The 22,730-nt window shown below is 39.6% G+C and overlaps 1 protein-coding gene and 1 long non-coding RNA gene across 3 annotated transcripts in view; both read left to right on the top strand.

The window, feature by feature from the left end:
* The window catches only part of B3GALT1 (beta-1,3-galactosyltransferase 1), a 50,079-nt gene that overhangs the window by 21,529 nt on the left and 5,820 nt on the right, over positions 1–22,730 (top strand). The window contains exon 2 of one of the 2 annotated variants that reach the window (XM_047772804.1): positions 20,153–20,246. The exons of the other annotated variant lie outside the window; for it this stretch is intronic. The gene's annotated coding sequence lies outside the window, so the exon portion shown is untranslated. The remainder of the gene's footprint in view (positions 1–20,152; positions 20,247–22,730) is intronic. 2 annotated transcript variants of the gene reach the window in all.
* The window catches only part of LOC125123258 (uncharacterized), a 32,568-nt gene continuing 18,414 nt past the window's right edge, over positions 8,577–22,730 (top strand). Inside the window, exon 1 of the long non-coding RNA XR_007134016.1 lies at positions 8,577–10,126. This is a non-coding gene — a long non-coding RNA (uncharacterized LOC125123258). The remainder of the gene's footprint in view (positions 10,127–22,730) is intronic.

Consider the following 22,730-nt stretch of genomic DNA (forward strand, 5'->3'; position numbering starts at 1 on the left):
TTGCAAGTAACTGCTCTCTAGACTCTAGCTCCTTCTACCCCCAGGAACCAGCAGAGCACCTGTGCACAGCAGTAACAATAATGGCATCCTTATTGAAAATAAATCATATTAAAATATTTAAAGAGATTTATAATTTTTTAAATATTAAAACTAGTAACACTGTCTATTAAATACATGTTTGCCAAGACTGATATTGAGAGCTTTCCTGATATTCATTTCATTTAATCTTCATGAATTTGAAATAGGCCACTTTTCCTGTATTCCAGCTGAGAAAATAATTGCAGAACAGTGATACAGGTGGTAAATGGCAGAATTTGAACTCAAGTTATCTGACTACACTATAGTTTTAACCCGTCACAGTACTATCTCATGGTACAAATCCCTTAACAACTGCTTTTCAAATTACCAACAAAATCCAAAATCCTGGGAATTAAAAACTAAAAGCTTATAGCTGCAAATTTTCATAAATATTTTACTGTAGAGATAGCCAAGATATTTATAGTCCAATATGACCTCCTTTGTATGAAAGATTTCTTCAAGGTGCTTCAGTGCAGTTCCCATTGTTGCTCAGTGGGTTAAGAACCCAACATATTGTCCCTGAGGATGTGGGTTTAATCCCTGGCCTCACTCAGTGGATTAAGGATCCGGCGTTGTCATGAGCTGTGGTGTAGGTCACAGACACGGCTCAGATCTGACATTGCTGTGGTTGTAGATTAAGCCAGCAGCTGCATTTCAGATTTGACCCCTAGCCTGGGAATTTCCACATGCTGCAGGTGCAGCCACAAAAAACAAACAAACAAAAAAAGGTGCTTCTCTTAAGGAAAGGAGGATGAAAGGCAATCAGAATGTGATGATTTCAGCCTTTTGATAACCATTTCTATTTTGGTGCAGAAGTTATTATCTATGTTGTAAGTGATATGGGCATTCATTTCAGAACAAGCTCTGAGACAAATAACCTGGGAGACTTCGCACAAAACAGGCAACCATCCTAAAGGCCCCTAGATCCCATACTGTTCTCATACCAAGAGCCAGAGGGTTGACTTAGTGCTATTCTGTGGAGTTGACCCATAAATTGCAGGTTTCAATGGCATGTATTGTTCCTCTGAGATATTAGCTGCTGGAGAGTAAGTTGTAGCTGCAGATTGATGAGTGAGCTTGGGGAGTTATGACCATGAGTATGACTTCAGGGACTCCAAGCAGCAGATCATTGTTGGTTCCTTTGTTCTCTGACAACAAAATTGAGACATGTGACATTTCTAGGACATGGCTTTATAGGACCAAGAACACTATCATCTGTTCTAATATTCACATCACTGAAATCTCTGAGAATGCTAACAGGAAACTTGAGGAGAGCAGGAAGCCTGTTAAGACTAAATATTCAACAGTGGAAGGATGATTACATAAATGAAATATGGCAGTCATTGAAAATGAAGTGGCATGAAACTAGGTAATAGCATGCAAAAGTGTCAATGCTGCTTGCTAAGTGGAAAAAAAGCCGATGAAAATGTCCACATAACATGATCCTATATTTATAAATGAAAATATATAAAATGCAAAGAAAAGATCTACATCTGCTTGTCAACAGTGCCTAGATCTGCTTGATGAGATTGTGGGTGATTTTTATTGTCTTTGTGTTTATTTTGATCCTCTAAATTTTCTGCCTTGAGTGTGCATCCTTTTTGTACTACTAAAACAAAAGCTTTCTCTAAAGCTTAAGCCTTAAAATACACTGTTGGAAAGAGAAAAGTTAAGAAAGTTAAGAGTAATAAGGTACTAGGCTAACAAGAATTTTTTAAATGGATACTCTAGTAGGATTATATTCACCTCACAAAGTAATCAAAAGACCGTGACCAGCTTGCCTTTTTTTTTAAGCTGTTTTTTAAGAAACAAGAAATACTATAACAAAAAAGTGATTATCATTTTACAATTCCAGAAGGGAAGTCATGGTGCATCTTAACTGTCCAGTAGACCACAACATCCCAAACTGTATTCTCAAGATGCTCCTAATAATAGCAGAATTCAGTGAGCCATGTTATAGCTCTGTATTGTGATTTCCAGAGGAATAGATCATATTAAAGGCCCTGAGCCATCCTGCAGTAAGTATGTCTGAAAAACATTCATTTAACCCAGTATTTCTACCCATTAGCATCTCGCAACCCAAAATAATAAGGATGTGGTATAACTCTAGCTAAATGCACTTTGGAAAAACCTCCTTCTTCAAATTAGAGGAATACATTATTTCTATTGGGAATTTACTTACTTGCTTAGTTGGCTCTCTGACACAAGTGGAAAATAAATAATAATCTTGATTTTTTTATAATTGTCCCAGAAACCATGCTCTAAGCTCCCTAGGGACCCAGAAGCATTGACACTTCTCTATTGGTCTGGAATTGACATAGGCCCAGGGAACCATGGAGCCCATTATTGCTGTTGTACTTTATGCCTTGAAAACCTTCCAGTTAGTAGAGGGTTTATTCTTCTTTCCTTTCCTATTACCCAAAATGTGAAGTATCCTCTTGAATCTGGAAACATATGGTCTCTATAAAGAATTTCCAAGCATACTAATATCAACCTAACAATGGCACTGAAGATAATTTTCTGAAAGGGCAAATTTGGCAGTGAAATTATGTCATCTCCAAGCTTTTCAATGTATATATTCTTAGCAGCAGCTCAGATATGACATGAGGTGAAGCATCTTGTTATGGGATTTCATAGAAGAACACAGCACAGTAGAGATTGCAAATAATGACTGTGGCTATGGTAACCCAAGGTGAAAAGCACAATTTGCATCACTTTATCACTCCTTAGAGATCCAATTTACACATGTTACTGCTGTAACTGGACAAGATGGATGTAATCACAAATGACCCACCACAACAGCAAGCCAGATAATTTATAAAAAATCAGTTCAGAAAGACATTCAGGAAAGAATAATTTAAGGATTTGACAGTTGACAACTTGTGAAAAACTCTGAAAAATATCCACCTCAGAAAATTTGCTAATTCTATATTATGTTTCCTGAATTTCTCTTATTAATGCTGTTACTGTGTGTATATGGGTGCATTTTATTGTCACCCATAGAAACTTTATTTCTTACTCAGAAAATGTATTTTTAATCTGGAATCATCATAACTAGGCCACGAGTTCAGGCATTAAAATAAGAGGCAAAATTTTGCCTGGAATGGTATAGTGAAAATGGCCAGGCATAAGAAAAGTTATCATACATTCAGACTACAAAGTACTTTTTGGTGTATCTTTCCAGCACATCACACAAATAGTTCATGTAGAATATCGTTTACTTATCTATGGTATCTCAGCAAAAGGCTCTTGTTGATGCTGCTCTTGGATGATGGATTACTGTTTATGGCTATCTAAAAGCCATTTACTCAGCAATTATTTATTCATCAACTACAGCATTTCTTGTACTATGCTATCATGCTTAGGCATAAGGATAAAGATAGCCATAATAATTAGAGTAATAAAAATAGTGATAAAGCCAGATAAAATCTTTGCCCTTATAGAAGTTACAATTTATCAAAGAGAAACAGTTAAAAGTGGTTAAGGAAACTAGCCTATTGATTGAGGCGTTTTTCCATATGACATACAATCAACCTAAAATGAAATCAGAGGTGAAGTTAGGAAAGTATCTTGAAGATGAAGAAACGATGAAAGGTATGATGAAGAAGATAAGCAATGACTCCCTTTGCATTCTCAATTATAATCACACTCTTACCAAGAATCCAAGAGTTTGCTGTACTGGACAGCTGCCTATTCTTGGGGGAAAAAAATCAAACAATTTAACAAGTTTGTTTCTTTGCAAGTGCTTTCATCTTATTGACTGTCTCTTCCCCACAACCAATTATTATCCTACTGAGATTTCATTTTTAAAATTTGGAAATCTAAGTCAAATTTTCTCTCTTCCATGAATTTAACCCAGTCATACCCATCAACAATTAACTATTTCAGTTATAGTAGCATAACTAAGTCTTCCTTATTTCTTCTCAAATAAATTATGATTAATATAACTATAAGCTCCTTAAAGGCAGGGAATTTTCATTTCAATTTGTATATTTAGTGTAGTATTTATAAATTTTAATCATGAGGTTGTCAAATAGAATGAGTGAATAAGTACAAACAAAAATGTAGTGGTCCATTTCAGTATCAAAAAAAGGACAGAGAGTAAGTTGTCAGCCTGTCTCCAGAATTGAGAGAGGCACATGTATGATGCCATGTATAATTGTATAAGTAAATTGACACATCATCGCAAAAAAGAACCAAATGAATTCTCAGCAACTTTTTGAGAGTGTATTTTTGGAGTCCTATCCCTAAAGGAAAGCTGTGTGGTTTTTAGTGAATTCATCTTGGAGAATGGGGCACAAGAGTTACCTGAAAGAAATAATCAGTTGTCATTCAGGGCATCTTGCCCCAAGCAAGATCACAGTAAGAGAGCCAGATGACATGCAGTCCAAAGACACATGCTATACCTTCTCACATTCCATGGAGAGAGAAAACAGAGTTTCAAACATAATCCTTATTTCAAAAGGCTGCACCTCACATGGGCAGTACTATGTAGCATTTTACAAAATGAGTACAGCAGGGACTTATTTATTTTATGGTGCTTGGTAGTTCTCTCAAGTAATGTTTAAGTGGCCAGCAATTAATAATGATAGAAATTAAATTTTATATTCCATTTTAAGTCTTACCACGTACCCCCCACACACCTGCCAACCAGCCTAAAAATTAGATCGTCATCTCATTTTATACTTCAAGGAAGTAGAGCGAATGGTGTATGCCCTGGGGTTCTCAGCTACAAACAACAGAATCCACTCTCTCAGGTTAAGGAGAAAGGCCCTTATCCAAAGGTGTTAGTTAGTTTATGGACTCTCTGAGAGGACAAGACCCAGGTTTGGTTACTAACCTGTTAGAGCAGCATGGCTATGAACAACATAGCCCACACAGTGCCTGACAATTATTTGGAGCTGTTTTGGAGGACACATCATTGCTTCTACTGCCTCTGTTCACCCCTACAGTGTTCGCATTTGGAGGCTGGAAATTCCATCACAGCAGTTCTGGAAGAGCCAGGTACCTCTGTCAGTCCATGGGCTTTCCAGTTAATCCAAATGACCAGAAAGCACCTGCCATCTTATGTTGCTTACTCCTGCATCTTTGTCTTGCCCAGAGGCTTCTGATTGGTGGAAACCAGGTCATATGACTTTATCCTAGTTGTAAAGGGACCTGGGAAATTAGTGTGGACTTTAGCTTCTTTTACAGCTGGCCCATTTCCTGGAAGAAAAGCTGTAGCTTTGGAATAGGAAATCAGTTAGCTTATCTACCAAATCTGCCATAACTAGAGATTTACTTGATTACAGGCACATAGCTAGTAAGTGGCAGAGCCTCAGATGCCAAGTCTTACACTCTTCCCAAAATAAAAATGACTGCTTCATTATGGTAGAGATGAGTAGCTCATCTGGCCTTCAGAACTTAATTAAAATATCCCTTAAGAGCCACTGTTTCCTTTTGACATAGAATTGCATGAGCTCTCAGCATCATTATTGGTTTGGTTTTCTGGATATCTTAATATTGTGAAGGAGTAGCCTTGCAAACAAAGATGAGCCCTTCATCCTTTCTTCAGTTCTCATTAAAAAATAATAACTGCACATTATGAAATTATAGATCTCAGGGCCAGAAAGATTCTCAAAGCCATGATAAGAGTCACAGAAGCTATAAGTCAATTTTCTCTGTTTCTCAGATTACTCTATGGGTAATTTTTTATTAGAGGAAATAAAAAAATAAACATGTAGATTTGTGTTTCAATCCAGGTTTAATCACTCACTAGCTATAAAATATTGGGGCAAATTGCTTAATCTCTTTGGGTCTATTTCCTCTTCTATAAAATGGGAACAAGGAGGCCTGTTTATTAATATTGTTAGCAAGATCTTAAGTAAATTCTAGAGAACAGTATAGATCTGAGTAGAGGCGGGGGAAGCAATGGTGTGTCTTTTAAATATGTAAAATGTATGAATAAATAGTTATTTGTAAAGTGCTTTATATAGTCCTAACAAATAGTAAGTAATTGTTAAATAGAAACTATTATTTAAAATATTATTTCAATACTTAAGGTGATAATCTTGATTTCATAACTGTTAATAACCATGTGCCAGGATAATCTATCCAGTCATAAAAATGGTTACAGTATTTACCGAAGAAACATAATGTAGGACAGCAAGTGAGATTTTTCTCCTCTGGTTTCTGATGGTTTTACATTTGTATGGTTCCATGTGTTTTTTTTTAAAAAAAAAAGACTCCTTTTACAACTGACCTGTTTCCAATTATACTTAAAGATCTTTCCCAAATTCTTCTTTTACAAAACTTCCAAACTGTCTGATGGGTTTTCAAATTATATAATAAGGGGAAAGGAAAGCAAATAGCTTGAAATCTCTTAGAAAAGTCACCTGTACCATCTGTCTATGACTTACTGAAAAATATAACTATAAAATGCAGTCTTTAAACAAAAAATAGCCTCAGAATTTCATGGAAAGTCATCTCTAATGGGCCAAGTAAAAATATGCTTTGAATAGGACTTTACAACATTTTAACAGTTGCAGAAACAGCCTGACATTGCAAATATAATGAAAAGTAAAACCTCTCATATGCATTGGTGAACAAAAAGCACAGAATCATTTTTTAATTTTTTGTGTTATTAGCAAAACCTGTCCTATACGCCTTTTGAGTTTGTCTATTATGCAAACATCCCTGTTTAAGAAACTGGACTTAAATGCTTGTGTTCTGAAATACATTATCTACAACGGGGATAAAAAGCAAAAAGCAGCAGGAAGGCAAATGTGTCCCTGCTTTAGTACAGATTTACATGTTTATCCTGCCTGAGAGAGAGAGAATAGTGCTGAAAATGGGAAGAGATGTCAAGGTTGTAGGTCTCTGTGCCACCTTTCTGGTGAATACTGTTGGAAAGTTAACAGCAGAAGCCTTTTCTCAAAAGAATGGCTCCTCACATGATGAGACTTACAGAGGGCACTGAGTCCTGGTTTAAAGTATGTACAGAGCAGGCAGAAGAGGGATGGAGAGAAGAACAGACAAAGGACCACCAGAAAGGTGAGCAGAGAAACAGGAGAATGCAGGAGGAAGAAATCCTAGGCTAGAGCTGAAAGAGGAGAGGGACCAAGTGTATGAAAAGCAGCCAAGAACAGAGAGATACATCACATGGCATCTTGAGAACCTACAAGAGTTAAATGGATGAGGAAATGGAGAAAAGCAGGAGGAAGCAGTCAGTTAGGGGCTCTGGATATGAAACAAAGGAGAAAAACATGACTCTAATTGAATGTGCTGCCAGGATCAAGAAGAGATTTTCTTGTTACTCTTGTCATTTCTCTAAGCAAAGACAGATAAGCACTTGTGAAGACAGAAGAGGAGCTAGTGGAAATGGAAAGGCTGCAAACACCAAACCTAGAGGAGGTCATACTCAAGGGTGTTGAGAAGATATGGACCAGTGGCAACATTTCTGATTAGTGAGGATTAATGCAGTTTTGTTTGTTTGTTTTCTTTTTTGGCCACACCCACTGCTTGTAGAAGTTCCCAGGCCAGAGATCAAATCAGAGCCACAGCTGTGGCAATACCAGGTCCTTAACCCACTGTGCCACAGCAAGAACTCCTAATGGAATTTTTAAACTAAGATTTTTCGGGGGCATGAGGGAATGTTTCCAAAGAGATTTCATGGCAGAGCTACAACTTCTCTTGTCCCGGAGACAAATTGTCTTAGTCCCTCTGAAAAGGAGACCTTACCCCAGAACATTTAAAGGCACAGGGGTAAAGAAGAAAGATGACAGGCAACAGTGGGGGGTTTAGGCAGTGGGGAGAGAGAATGGAGAAATGACACACAAATGAGAATTGAACCCAAAGCCCATGGAAGAGATTAATATTGTAATCCCTGCCCGTGGAATCCAAGCTAGAGGTGTCCAGGGCAGGCTCATACAGATTCAAGAGCTATGTGAGGTTGATTGAAGTGCTTCAAGGCACCAGTAGGGTGAAAATTGGCAGGCTGGGTCTAACCACTGGGGAAGTAAGAATATTTAGCAAAAAAAAAAAAAAAGGAAGTTGTAAACAGTAGTCAGTTTACCAATTATTTTCAAATTTTTGAGATTTGACCCTTGCACTGACCCTGCAAAGTATGTCTAGATGTTCTCATTCTCATTTTATAAATAAGGAAACAAGGCAGAGAGATGTACTGAGTTCAGAACCCATGACTAAAAACTGGAAGTTGAATCCAGTTCTTCCAGTGCCATAAGATTGACTGCCTATGGAATAATTTCCACCGAGCATCCACATGAAATTATTTGGGGCTCTTATGTATTCCAACAAAGTGATATTGTATAAAAGGGCATTCGAGTTAGAAAGGGAAAATAAAAATTGCAAGTTCTCATCCATATATTTTCAGTCACTGCATGGTACTTACATCATTCTTTGAAATAGGACCTAAAATAATATAACCTCTCCCTGATGAGCCATCAAAGAACTATTTCTCGTTAGTCTTTCTATATTTTAGATAGTATATAAACTAACATCTTTCTGGTTTCTATAAGCAGCTATCTATATCAGCCGCCATCCCCCAAAAAATAGTGGGCCAAGTGAAAACTCTTTTTGGTATCATATAGCTCATCATTTTTAAATTCTCCCAGCTGCTGTTTGTATTAGTAGGATGTCTTTCCTCGCATGCTCTTCCACAATTGTAATAAAACATCCTGGCATTTCCTTTCCCAGTGGAGAAGCCCTAACAGAGACCCGACCACATTACCAGACTCCCAAGCTCCTGTGATTAAATAAGTGATTGCTCTGCCCATCTTTAAAAATGTGTCTCATATAAGGCCACCAAGACACAGTATCCATCATTGCAAAGGGAGCCAAGCATTTATTTTAAATAATGAGATATCCTCGTTTTCATTTTTCCCTGAGAGGATTGTAGCCATGTTTAAAAATTCCCTGAATTCTAGAACTAGGGCAACACATTGATTTGAAGAAAGCTATAATCTTTCCTTCTAATTTGAAGTGCACGTTTTCTGCAATGAAAGAGAGTGTAGCTTGCAGAATAGCAAGAGCCCTAAACCCACACAAAGGCATCCTCATCCCAACCACTCCTCTCTCGAGTTGGCCCCATTCTTCTGGATGCAGGGATTTACAAAGACCTTTTCAATAAATTTCAAGGTATATTGAACTGAAAGGAGAAAGGTTCAAATAATTTCTTCCAGATGGGGGAGGGAAGTGATTTCAACTGCCAAGTCAATTTCAACGCATATTACTTTTTGCTTTTTGCCACTTCCTTGTTGCAAGTGATCCGTGGGGTAAGTTCAATTATGGGATCTCTTTGAAAGGATTCACAATTAAATTTTTTAAAAGGAACATATTAGCTCTTTGTCTTTCTGAGCCAGAGGAGTCAGAACGCCTACTTCTACAAGCATTCAGGGATTTCAGCATCTGTGGGTACGGTGCCTTCTATGGCCAACGAGGCTTACTTCAAAGAAAGGCTGGGAGAGAAAGCCAGCCCTCTGTGATTTGGAGAGATAATAAGTTAGCAAGCTGTATCACATAATGGTTTATGAAATTCTTCCTTCAAGGACCATTATCTAGTGTTAATAGCGCTTTATTTCTTCCTCTCCCGTGCTTATTTAGAGCATAATTACAAGAGAGCAAGAGGAAAGGAGGGAGTTAGCCGTCAAAATAACTGTTCACCAAATTAATGCAGCTGAGTAGACTCTCTGGCCTGTGGGGCTCCTTTATCAATTAGTTCTGTTGCGGACTGCGTTCCCATATTTCCCCACAGAATGAAGGTTCTTTGATTTCACTGATTCACCAGCTCTGAGGAAATCATTTGAGAAAAAAAACATTTTTCAGAACGAATCTCTTTGACCGTTCTCACTCTCGTGATGTGCTGTACAGCCAGCTTCTCATTCATTTCAAGAGCATTTCACAAGGACTAGTATTAAGCCCTTTCTCTCTCTCTCCCTTTCTAAATTTTGGTCTTCTTTTCATCCCTCTCTTTTAACTGGTTAAGAATGGGCTTATTTATTTCAACCGGTTTATCTTTCTACACCATGGTTTTAAAATTAACTATGTGGGAGTTCCCATTGTGACTCAGTGGGTTAAGAACCCAATATAGTGTCCATGAAGATGAAGGTTCAATCCCTGGCCTCGTTCAGTGAGTTAAGGATCTGGCATTGCCGTGGCTGTGGTGTAGGCCTCAGCTGGAGCTTCAATTCGACCCCTAGCCTAGAAACTTCCATACGCCATAGATACAGCTGTTTAAAAAAAAATTAAACTAAAATAAATAAAAATAAATTAACTCTGTGGCTTTTAATGTTAAAACCATTTTTGTAGTGCCCTTTGGAATCCTAATATTCAAATTGACTCTTAATAATAGAAATTCTGGTAATTTGAGGTGACCCAGGAGAACTGTCCTTATTCTCTAAAAACCAAGTCAGTAGTTCAAGAAAACTTGCCACAGCCCTGACATAGCTTTCTCAACTAACTAGCATTTTTAAGAGGTAGGGCATACTCAAAGGAAGTAGAAATGGCCAGGGCAAAGGGCTGCTTGAATAAAATAACTAAGCTGTGCCATATTTTTCACATGGTCTTAAAAAATAATCTGAACTAGGCTTTTTAAAAAAAAAATGTAAAACCAAACCAAACTTTGTGTCCCATTTCACATGCTTGTGTCATCCTCCTTTGCGTTGCTAATTACAAATTGTTCTTCCTTTAAAAGCTAGTTTACCAAAACCAAAGAATTTACCTGCTTAAGTTAAGGAAATGTGTGGAGGAGTGAAGTCTTCTAGGGCCAAGTAGTTCCTTTTGTTTCTAACCAGGGAAGTAGTTGTTATGGATGGGATGATGTCTCTCCAAAAAGACACGCTGAGGTCCTAGCCCTTGAACCTCAGAATGTGACTTTATTCAGAAAGACGGTTTTTAAATGAGGTCATTGGGAGGGCCCTAATCTAATATGACTGGTGTCCATATAAAAAGGGGGACATATGGACATGGAGACACATACAGGGAGAACGCCAAGTAAAGATGAAGGCAGAGATCAGGGTGAGGCAGCTACAACCCAGAAGCAGCAAAGACGGCCAGCAAACCCCCAGAAGCTCAGATTGAGTCATGGTACAGAGTCCTCCTGCAGAGTCCCCAAAGGAAGCCAATCCTGCCAACATCTGCTCAGACTTCGAGCTTTTAGGACCGAGAAATAATACATTTACATCATGTAAGCTCCCCACTTTGTGTTACTTTGTCACAGGAGCCCTAGCCAACTAGTGCAGTGGATAACTGACATCTCTAGAAGCTGAGGGCATTTGCAGGAGTGGATGGAATGGCCATAGCTGAGAAACATGAAGCTCAGAAAATCAAAAAAATAAGAGAGGGTCAGAGGTCAAAAACCAAAGGAATGCTTCTAAGGAAGCATTAATCCCAAAGAGCCAAAGAAACAAAAACTTAGTAAAAGACTCAAGGCTAAACCAGAAAGAGCAAGACATCCTATTCTCAGCTCAAATGTCACCCTCTCAGAGAGTGACCACTTTATCTAAAGTAGACCCTCCCCCTTCCACCTCTCTTCAGTCTCCCCTTTGCGTGACTTTATTTACATCAAACAGCACTTACCTCTACCTGAAAGCATTCTCTTGGATTCATTTATCATGTGTTTAATTTCTCCTGAAAAATAAGCCCCCCATCTGTCTTACCAGCTTGTAGACCAGTGTCTAGCATCAGCAGGTGTTCAGTGCATCTCTGACGAGCAAATGAAGGAGGTGTTGTGTTCCTTGAGACACCGGAGTGTGGAAGCTGGCCATTTGCCCTGGCCATTTGCCTGCAGCCTTGCCCGGGGGTGTAGGGCAGCTGGAATAATTGTCAAGCCAACTCAGTGGTAACCCACTAAAGCCTAGGAAATCAGGGTCGACTCATGTCTGCCTGAACCCTGATGGAGAAGGACAGGAACTTGACACCCAAACTATGCACAGGTCACCCAAGGGACACTACGTACTTGCTTCTAAGACTGACCTCTGGCCATACAATGGAACTTTTAGCAAATTTAGGGGCTTTTAAAAAGAATTAGAGGAGAGAGGACAAGATGGCAGAGGAGTAGGGGGACACGCTTGCCCTCTCCCACAAACACAACAAAAAAAGCACATCTACAGAATAAATGACTTGCACAGAACAGCAACCAATCGCTGGCAGAGGAACCTAAACTCCAATAACAGCAAGAAGTTCGTGACATTACTGGGCAGAACGGGAGAAAAGAGGAGAGTGAGAGAAGGTGAATCCGAGCGGGACGGGCGCTCCTGAAAGGGAACTGTGGAGGAGAAAGGGATCCCGCACCCTGGAAAGTCACCTACATGGGGGAAAGATCAAACGAACCGGAGGAATCTCCAGATGCAGAGAAGAGTGTAGCAGTAAGTTGGAGTACGGAAAAGCTGATCAAGAACCGAACGGACCATCTGAACTACGGGCACAGTCACCAAAAATTGAGATGCCTGGGTGGGGACTGGGCACCGAGACCTCGCCTCTGAAGGTTAGTCCTCGAGAAAGGGCTGGGGGATGCCTGGGTGGGGGCTGGGCACCGAGACCTCGCCTCCGAAGGTTAGTCCCCGGACTGGGAGGGTGGGGCGGAGCGGAAACTGCTTGGGAGGTCTAGAAACCATTTGACGGGGCAGAGACTGCCTGGGAGACTAGAAAACAAAGCTGTCGCAGAGGAAGGGAGCATTACTCTAGGGGTGGGAAAGTGGAAAGCCGCATCAGAGGGAACCTGGGAGAAGAGCCTGGTCTGTGCCCATGCTGGGGAGGGGAGAGAAGAAGGGGTGGGTCCCCATAGAATACCCCTCACGCCACAGCAAGCTTACAGGCCCGCTAGCTAGCTGAAAGCTGTGCTTCCCAGTGCATCCCCTCCCCCCACCCCCACCACCCCCTACGCTCTCGCTGAACCTGGGGCTGCCTGCCATCCAGGAGGGGTGGCCTCAACAATTGCCTGAAGCTTACCACCACAGGGGCTGTCCCTGAACAGGCCTGCTTGCCCTTTGGAGGGGCTACACTTCTGCAGAGTAGCACCAAACACCACCAGCCCCCGAGTAAAGGCCTGCAGCCCAGAAAAGCTAGAACAAGCCTAGCCAGGCCGTGAAGAGATCTGCCTAATTCTCGGACGGTTTTTCTGAGTCAGGCTGCCCCAGGGAGGAGCCTCTTGTGTTTCCAGCGGCCCTGCTACCCACCCAAGCCCCCAGGGGGTGCCCCACTCCCTCGGAATAGCTGCTCAGCACCACCAGCCCCCTGGAAGAGCCCCTGCAGCCCAGAAAAGCTGCAACAAGCTTGGCCAGACTGTGAAAAGATCCGCCTACATTCTCAGGCCATCCTTCTGAGTTGGGCTGCCCTAGGGAAGAGCCTCTTAGGTTCTCAGTGACCCAGATAGCTGCTCCAGCCCCCAGGGGGTGCTGCACTCCTGAGGAACAGCTGCCCAACACCACCAACCCCCTGCAAGAACCCCACAGCCTAAAAACACCAGAGCAAGCTCTGCATGACCAAGTGAAATCTGCTACCATCGTGGTGTGGACCTCCCAGTCCTGTCTGCCCTCAGGAAGTCCTCCTTTGCTTCAAAGAAACACTGTTAGCCCCATCAACACTCCAGAAAAGCCACACTGCCTCAAAAAAGATTGACCAACAACACCAGCCCTCAGGAAATATTCTACGGCAGTGACAAGGCAAACACTGCCCGATAACGGAGAGTACAACTCCCTCAGGAGAAAGAAAACAACAAGCAAGATGAAGAAGCTGAGAAACCACCCCCAGTCAAACCAACAGGAGAACTCACCTAAAGCAGTCAACAATGAAACAGATCTCTGCAGTCTGACAGACCTGGAGTTCAAAAGAGAAATAGTGAAAATACTGAAGGAATTAAGAGAAGATATGAACAGTAATGCAGATACCCTCAGAAAGGAACTAGAAAATATAAGGAGGAGCCAAGAAAAACTAGAACATTCATTTGCAGAGATGCAAACTGAACTAAGGGCAGTAAAAACCAGAATGAATAATGCAGAAGAACAAATCAGTGATATGGAAGATAGAATAATGGAAATCACTCAATCCGGTCAACAGACAGAAAACCAAATCAAAAAACTGGAAAGCAATATAAGAGACCTATGGGATAATGTAAAGTGGGCCAATCTACGCATAATAGGAATTCCAGAAGGAGTAGAAAAAGATAAGGGGATGGAAAATATATTTGAAGAAATTATCGATGGAAACTTCCCAAATCTAAAGGATGCTGGGTTCAAGATACAAGAAGCACAGAGGGCCCCAAACAAACTGAACCCAAACAGACCCACACCAAGACACATCATAATAAAAATGGCAAAGTTAGTGATAAAGAGAGGATCCTAAAGGCAGCAAGAGAAAAACAGAATGTTACCTACAAGGGAACCCCCATAAGAATATCAGCTGATTTCTCTATAGAAACACTACAGGCCAGGAGGGAATGGCAAGAGATATTTAAAGTGCTAAAAGGAAAAAATATGCAACCTAGAATACTCTATCCAGCAAGAATATCATTCAAAATAGAAGGGGAAATAAAATTTTTTTCCAACAAACAAAAACTTAACGAATACAGCAACACAAAACCCAGGTTAAAGGAAATATTGAAAGGGCTTCTCTAAACCAAAAAGAAAGGAAGGAAAGTGAAGAAAAAAGAAAAGAAAAAAAGAAGAAGAGGAAGAACTAGGACTGAGGAAACCGCAATCAGAGAGCAGTCACTCAAATAAGCCAGCATACAGATTTAATCATGAACATGCTTCAAACAAAATAAAATTAAAAAGAAAAAAATAAAAAGAGTCATCAAAACCATAAAATGTGGGCAAGGGATGTTAGGAAGTAAATAACCCTTTTTGTTTGTTTGTATGTTTCTCTTCTTAATTTTAATATAGTAATGAAGTGTTTGAACTTACAGGACCATCAGGCTAAAACACACAATTATGGGAAGGGGTTAGCATACTTAAAAAACAGGGCAACCACAAGCCAAAACCAAATATTGCATTTGCAAAAAATGAAAAAAAAAATACACTCAAGCAGATAATAACAGGAGACCATCCAACCAAAAAAAAAAAAAAAAGGAAAGGAAGAATGGAGAACCATAGAATCAGCTGGAACACGAGGTTCAAATGGCAATAAATAATCATCTATCAATTATCACCTTAAATGTCAGTGGACTGAATGCCCCAATCAAAAGACACAGAGTGGCTGAGTGGATAAAAAGGCAAAAACCTTCAATATCCTGCCTACAAGAAACTCACCTTAGGACAAAAGATACATATAGATTGAAAGTGAAAGGGTGGGGAAAAATATTTCACGCCAATAGACAAGACAGAAAAGCAGGAGTCGCAACACTCATATCAGACAAAATAGACTTTAAAACAAAAGACATAAAGAAAGACAAAGAAGGACACTACTTAATGATTAAGGGATCCATCCAAGGAGAGGATGTTACTATCGTCAACATATATGCCCCAAATACAGGAGCACCCAGATACATACAACAAATACTAACAGACATAAAGGGAGATATTGATGAGAATACAATCATAGTAGGAGATCTTAATACCCCCCTCACATCAATGGACAGATCCTCTAGACAGAAAACCAATAAAGCAACAGAGATCCTAAAGGAAACAATAGAAAAGTTAGACTTCATTGATATCTTCAGGATACTACATCCAAAAAAAATCAGAATACACATTCTTCTCAAAAGCTCATGGAACATTCTCAAGAATCGACCACATATTGGGACACAAAGCTAAATCTCAATAAATTTAGGAGCATAGAAATTATCTCAAGTATCTTCTCTGACCACAATGCCATGAAATTAGAAATCAACCATGGGAAAAGGAAAGAGAAAAACCTACTACATGGAGACTAAACAACATGCTACTAAAAAACCAATGGGTCAATGAGGAAATCAAGAAGGAAATTAAAAACTACCTTGAAACAAATGATAATGAAGACACAACCGCTCAAAACCTATGGGATGCTGTGAAAGCAGTGCTCAGAGGGAAATTTATAGCAATACAGGCCTTTCTCAAAAAAGAAGAAAGATCCCAAATTGACAACTTAACCCTCCACCTAAATGAATTAGAAAAAGAAGAACAAAAAAGTCTTAAAGTCAGCAGAAGGAAGGAAATTATAAAGATCAAAGAAGAAATCAATAAAATAGAGACTCAAAAAACAATAGAGAAAATTAATAAAAAAACCAAGAGCTGGTTCTTTGCAAAGGTGAACAAAATTGACAAACCCCTGGCCAGACTCGCTAAAAAGAGGAGAGAAAGAACCCAAATAACCAAAATTATAAATGAAAAAGGAGAAATCACAACGGATACAGCAGAAATACAAAAAACCATAAGAGAATACGATGAACAACTATACAGCAACAAGTTTGACAATCTGGAAGAAATGGACAATTTTCTAGAATCTTACAGCCTGCCAAAACTGAGTCAAGTAGAAACAGACCAACTGAACAGACCGATCACTAGAAATGAAATTGAAGAGGTCATAAAATCACTCCCTCCAAATAAAAGTCCAGGACCAGATGGCTTCACAGGCGAATTTTATCAAACATATAAAGAGGAATTGGTACCCATCCTCCTTAAATGCTTCCAAAAGGTTGAAGAAGAAGGAATACTCCCAAAGACATTCTATGATGCCACCATCACCCTCATTCCAAAACCAGACAGAGATACCACCAAAAAAGAAAACTATCGCCCAATATCATTGATGAATATAGATGCAAAAATTCTCAACAAAATCTTAGCCAACCGAATCCAACAACATACCAAAAAAATTATACACCATGACCAGGTTGGGTTCATCCCAGGTTCACAAGGATGGTTCAACATACGCAAATCAATCAGCATCATACACCACATTAACAAAAAAAAAGTCAAAAATCATATGATCATCTCAATAGACGCAGAAAAAGCATTTGACAAAGTCCAACATTCATTCATGATCAAGACCCTCGCCAAAGTGGGTATAGACGGAACATTCCTGAATATAATCAAAGCCATTTATGATAAACCCACAGCAAATATAATCCTCAATGGGGAAAAACTGAAAGCCTTCTCACTCAAATCTGGAACAAGACAGGGATGCCCACTCTCACCACTGCTCTTCAACATAGTTTTGGAAGTCCTGGCCACAGCAATTAGACAAACCAAAGAAATAAAAGGCATCCGTATAGGAAGAGAAGAGATCAAACTGTCATGTATGCAGATGACATGATACTATACATAGAAAACCCTAAGGACTCAACCCCAAAACTACTTGAACTGATTAATAAATTCAGCAAAGTAGCAGGATATAAGATTAACATTCAGAAGTCAGTTGCATTTCTGTATACCAGCAATGAAATATTAGAAAAGGAATACAAAAACACAATACCTTTTAAAATTGCACCTCACAAAATCAAATACCTCGGAATACACCTGACCAAGGAGGTAAAGGACCTATATGCCAAGAACTATAAAACTTTAATCAAAAAAATCAAAGAAGATGTAAAGAAATGGAAAGATATTCCATGTTCCTGGATTGGGAAAATCAATATTGTAAAAATGGCAATACTACCCAAAGCAATCTACAGATTCAATGCAATCCCTATCAAATTACCTACCCCTGACATTTTTCACAGAACCAGAACAAACAATCCAAACATTTACATGGAACAACAAAAGACCCAGAATCGCCAAAGCAATCCTGAGAAACAAAAACCAAGCAGGAGGCATAACTCTCCCAGACTTCAAGAAATACTACAAAGCCACAGTCATCAAAACAGTGTGGTACTGGTATCAAAAGAGACAGACAGACCAATGGAACAGAAGAGAAAACCCGGACATAAACCCTGACACCTATGGTCAATTAATCTTTGACAAGGGAGGCAAGAACATAAAATGGGAAAAAGAAAGTCTTTTCAGCAAGCATTGCTGGGAAACCTGGACAGCTGCATGCAAAGCAATGAAACTAGAACACACCCTCACACCATGCACAAAAATAAACTCCAAATGGCTGAAAGACTTAAATATATGACAGGACACCATCAAACTCCTAGAAGAAAACATAGGCAAAACACTCTCTGACATCAACATCATGAATATTTTCTCAGGTCAGTCTCCCAAAGCAATAGAAATTAGAGCAAAAATAAACCCATGCGACCTCATCAAACTGAAAAGCTTTTGCACAGCAAAGGAAACCAAAAAGAAAACAAAAGGACAACTTACAGAATGGGAGAAAATAGTTTCAAATGATGCAACCGACAAGAGCTTAATCTCCAGAATATATAAACAACTTATACAACCCAGCAGCAAAAAAGCCAATCAATCAATGGAAAAATGGGCAAAAGACCTGGATAGACATTTCTCCAAAGAAGATATACAGATGGCCAACAAACACATGAAAAAATGCTCAACATCGCTGATTATAAGAGAAATGCAAATCAAAACTACCATGAGATATCACCTCACACCAGTCAGAATGGCCATCATTATTAAATCCACAAATAACAAGTGCTGGAGGCAATGTGGAGAAAAGGGAACCCTCCTGTACTGTTGGTGGGAATGTATACTGGAACAGCCACTATGGAGAACAGTTTGGATATACCTTAGAAATCTATCCATAGAACTTCCATATGACCCCGCAATCCCACTCTTGGGCATCTATCCGGACAAAACTCTACTTAAAAGAGACACGTGCACCTGCATGTTCACTGCAGCACTATTCACAATAGCCAAGACATGGAAACAACCCAAATGTCCATCGACAGAGGATTGGATTCGGGAGAGGTGGTATATATACACAATGGAATACTACTCAGCCATAAAAAAGAAAGACATAATGCCATTTGCAGCAACATGGATGGAGCTAGAGAACCTCCTACTGAGTGAAATGAGCCAGAAAGACAAAGACAAATACCATATGATATCACTTATAACTGGAACCTAATATTCAGCACAAATGAACATCTTCTCAGAAAAGAAAATCATGGACTTGGAGAAGAGACTTGTGGCTGCCTGATGGGAGGGGGAGGGAGTGGGAGGGACCGGGAGCTTGGGCTTATCAGACACAACTTAGAATAGATTTACAAGGAGATCCTGCTGAATAGCATTGAGAACTTTGTCTAGATACTCATGTTGCAACAGAAGAAAGGGTGGGGGAAAAATGTAATTGTAATGTATACATGTAAGGATAACCTGACCCCCTTGCTGTACAGTGGGAAAATAAAAAATATATATATAATAAAAAAATAAATAAATAAATAAATAAAAAGTGGACTTAAAAAATAAATAAATAAAATAAAAAGAATTAATTACTCAAAATAACAGACTATCCATCATGTGATTTCTAGGAGAAACATGTGCTTCTTAAATTGAAAATTCTGCTCCATTAACTTCCTGAAAGGTGAAGGTGGGTGGTTACTGAAGGGTTCTGTAATGAGGAAATCTGTGACACAGCAATGCCCCTTGGTGGAGGGGAGGGAGGAATATTTCAGATGTTCTAGTTGAATGTTTCTATGTGAAGTGATGTCATGGATGACATGTTAATGTGTCATCATTGTCTGTGGCCGTGGTAGGGCAGCTAAAAGGAATAACAAATGCTATATGTGCAACTTTCTCTTTTACTGGTACATTAATATGTCTGTTAAATAGTTTTTTTTCCCCAGTCTTGTAAAACTGGAAGAACCCTCTGGAGGATTCTGTTTTGTGACACTCCGCTTCTTCTCCAGAACTTCTCAGCTGACCGATTTTCTTAACTTTTTCAGTGGACCTTTGGTTCTAAGTTTTCCAGGAAGAAAATAGAATTCTCTAACAGGAAAATCTGAACAGTGTAGTCACTAAACCAAAAACCTGTAGTCACTAAAGCAATCCTATGTATTTAGAAGAATCGATGGCATATGTGCCTGGATCTCAAATCATGAACTGATAAACTGACAGTCTCCTCACTAATCACCATCAGAATCTGTTCTTTGTATCCTAATACCATCTGCCCATGTAATGCTCCTTCCCTGGAAATTCAAACAATTAAAACCTATAATGTATTGGAAGTAAAGCAGATGTAAATTTTTCCCTTATTTTATACTAAGGCTACTGAGGCACAGAAACCACAGTGCAAGTTAAAAGCACTCAAGGCATTGAAACATGGACATCTGGCCCATTAGCAACTACTTCATGCAACAGGTAGGAGATTGCTCTTTTGAGTTAAATGCACCAGTCTACCCTCTCCTGTCTTTCCCTATGTTACTGGTCCACAGGCATAATTTTGTGCTCATTTGGCCACCTGAGAAATCTGCTTGGTTGTGGGCATAAAGGACATTTGTTTGAGCACCCCTTGCTGTAGACCCACATTATCCTTGGCTGCTCTTTAGATTCAGGCTGGTTTCTCTTCCTATTTCAAATCCTCTCTCTTTATTGGTGATAACTTGTATTTATTAGTGACTGAGATGTAGCACTGTGTCTACATTTTGTTCTTGTCTGAAAAAAAAAGTCAATAGAAAGTGTGATTCTTTCAGTGTGTGTGTGTGTGTGTGTGTGTGTGTAAGTGTATGTGTGAGAAAGAGATTTGCAGGACTTCAGAGAAAACAGACTATAAAATATTTCTGTATCTCTTCAGCAGTTGCAGCTCCCCTCTTGCCCTCAGCACCTTCAAGCATTAATGTGCTCTTTGCAAATCATCATTTTTTGATGATCAGGGATCCCCACAGAATTGGTATAACATGGTGTCTAGCAAACCAAAATGAATTTGAAAAAAAATTCAAGCAATGGACATGTATCTAAGAAAATAAACCTGTGGATGACTGGGAAAATAGCAGCCTGAAATGCCCCTTCCACCCTGGATTTTCCCATGCACAATTTTGCCTGTCATCCTGACAGGCCTTAGGATACTTGGGTTGACTGCTTACCTAGTCACTTACCTGGTGTGCAATCTTGAACAAGCTACTTAGTAGCTCTGAGCTTCATTCTCTTATCTGTAAACTGGAGAAAGTACCTCTCTTATAACACTATGAAGAACACAGCTGTATAAAAATCCATGGCATAGGAGTTCCCACTGTGGCTTTGTAGGTTAAGAACAAAACCTGAAGTGGCTCAAGTCGCTGCAGAGTTTTAGGTTTGTTCCCCAGTGGGTTAAGGATCCGGTATTGCCACAGCTTAGATCCCTGGCCCAGGAACTTCCAAATGCCGCCAGTGTGGCCATTAAAAATGTATATATACATTTGTTAATCTCTAGTGATAGAACATGATGGAGATAATGTGAGAAAAAGAATGTGTATGTGTATGACTGGGTCACTATGTTGTACAGCAGAAATTGATGCAACATGGCAAATCAACTATAATTTAAAGATTTTTTTTTAAATCCATGATGTAGAATATAGCACATAGTACAGTACCTGGTTCACTAGATATGTTTTTATTTATTTATTGCTTTTTAGGGCCACACCTGCAGCATATGGAAGTTCCCATCCTAGGGGTTGAATCGGAGCTACAGCTGCTGGCCTATACCACAGCCACAGCAACTCGGGAGGGGGTGGAGGCGTGGAGAAGAAGGCAGTCTATCAGAATGGGGCTCTTTGGAGCAGTGCTGTGCAGTCGGCAGAGCTGTACCTAGCTCTCCCAACCCTCTCCGCCAGCCCACGTCTCCTATGTGCTCCATTAGCCTCATGACGAAAATGTCTATTCCCCTGTTTAAATCATTTACTAGAAGTCTTTCCTCAACTGTGAGTTCCTGAGGTGGCCTGTGGGTTCCATTTCTATTGTTCCAATACTTTGCACATACCATTAACCCCCCATCAATAGTGTGACCAGTGGCTCCAGAAGAGAACTTGACATGAGCCCGTTCCAGGTGATGTTTTGAAGGAATCCCTTAACAGCTCAGTAATAGGTGACTCACAGTTTAGTAGGGAAGCATGAAAGGTGACAAGGGCTATACGATGATAAAGGTGGGCTTATAAGGCTCAAATACTTGGCTGGGACAATGGTGGAGAAAGTTTGGATTCTAGTACCATCTTAAGACCCACTCACATCCCTTTGGAATTCAAATGGACTCCATGTCTGTGTATCCCAAGGTAAGAAACCCTTTTCTAAACTCTCCACTGCTGATTTCTCTCACTCCCTTTGGCTTATTGTGTAAAGTTTCAAAGCTTGCTACACGTCACATCCTTTTTATCAGCTTCAGTGCACATTAGAGTAGAAATCCCCTCCAGAAGACCAAAGATACTGGAGCCTGTATTTAGAGAGTCCTGGCTATGCCTAGAGTCATGCTGCTTGAAGCCATTCTAATATTCATTTAGTTAGAACCATAACTATGCTGAGTTATCGCTAGTCTCATATGGATCATATATTCACAGTCAGCTCTTGGCTCGGACAAGAAGATGTGAATTATCTCTGCTGTTGGCCATCATGTTTCTTCATTTCATTATGACAGTTGTGCTTTTCAATCTATAATCCAGCTAAATTCTTTCAGCACAGTCTATACACGTAAGTGCATAGGTTTCTTTGAAGAAACTAATACCAATTATCTCTATCTTTCAAGATACGTTTTGCACATTTTGATCTAAGAAGGAAAAGACCATTTTTTACATGAATGGATATTGTAACCAGGCATATTTATTTTAACTGACATGATAGCAGCTGAAGTTCTAGAAAGGATTAGGGTTCTGAAGAACA

This window comes from Phacochoerus africanus, chromosome 3, assembly GCF_016906955.1.
Source record: "Phacochoerus africanus isolate WHEZ1 chromosome 3, ROS_Pafr_v1, whole genome shotgun sequence".
NCBI classification, from domain to species: domain Eukaryota; kingdom Metazoa; phylum Chordata; class Mammalia; order Artiodactyla; family Suidae; genus Phacochoerus; species Phacochoerus africanus.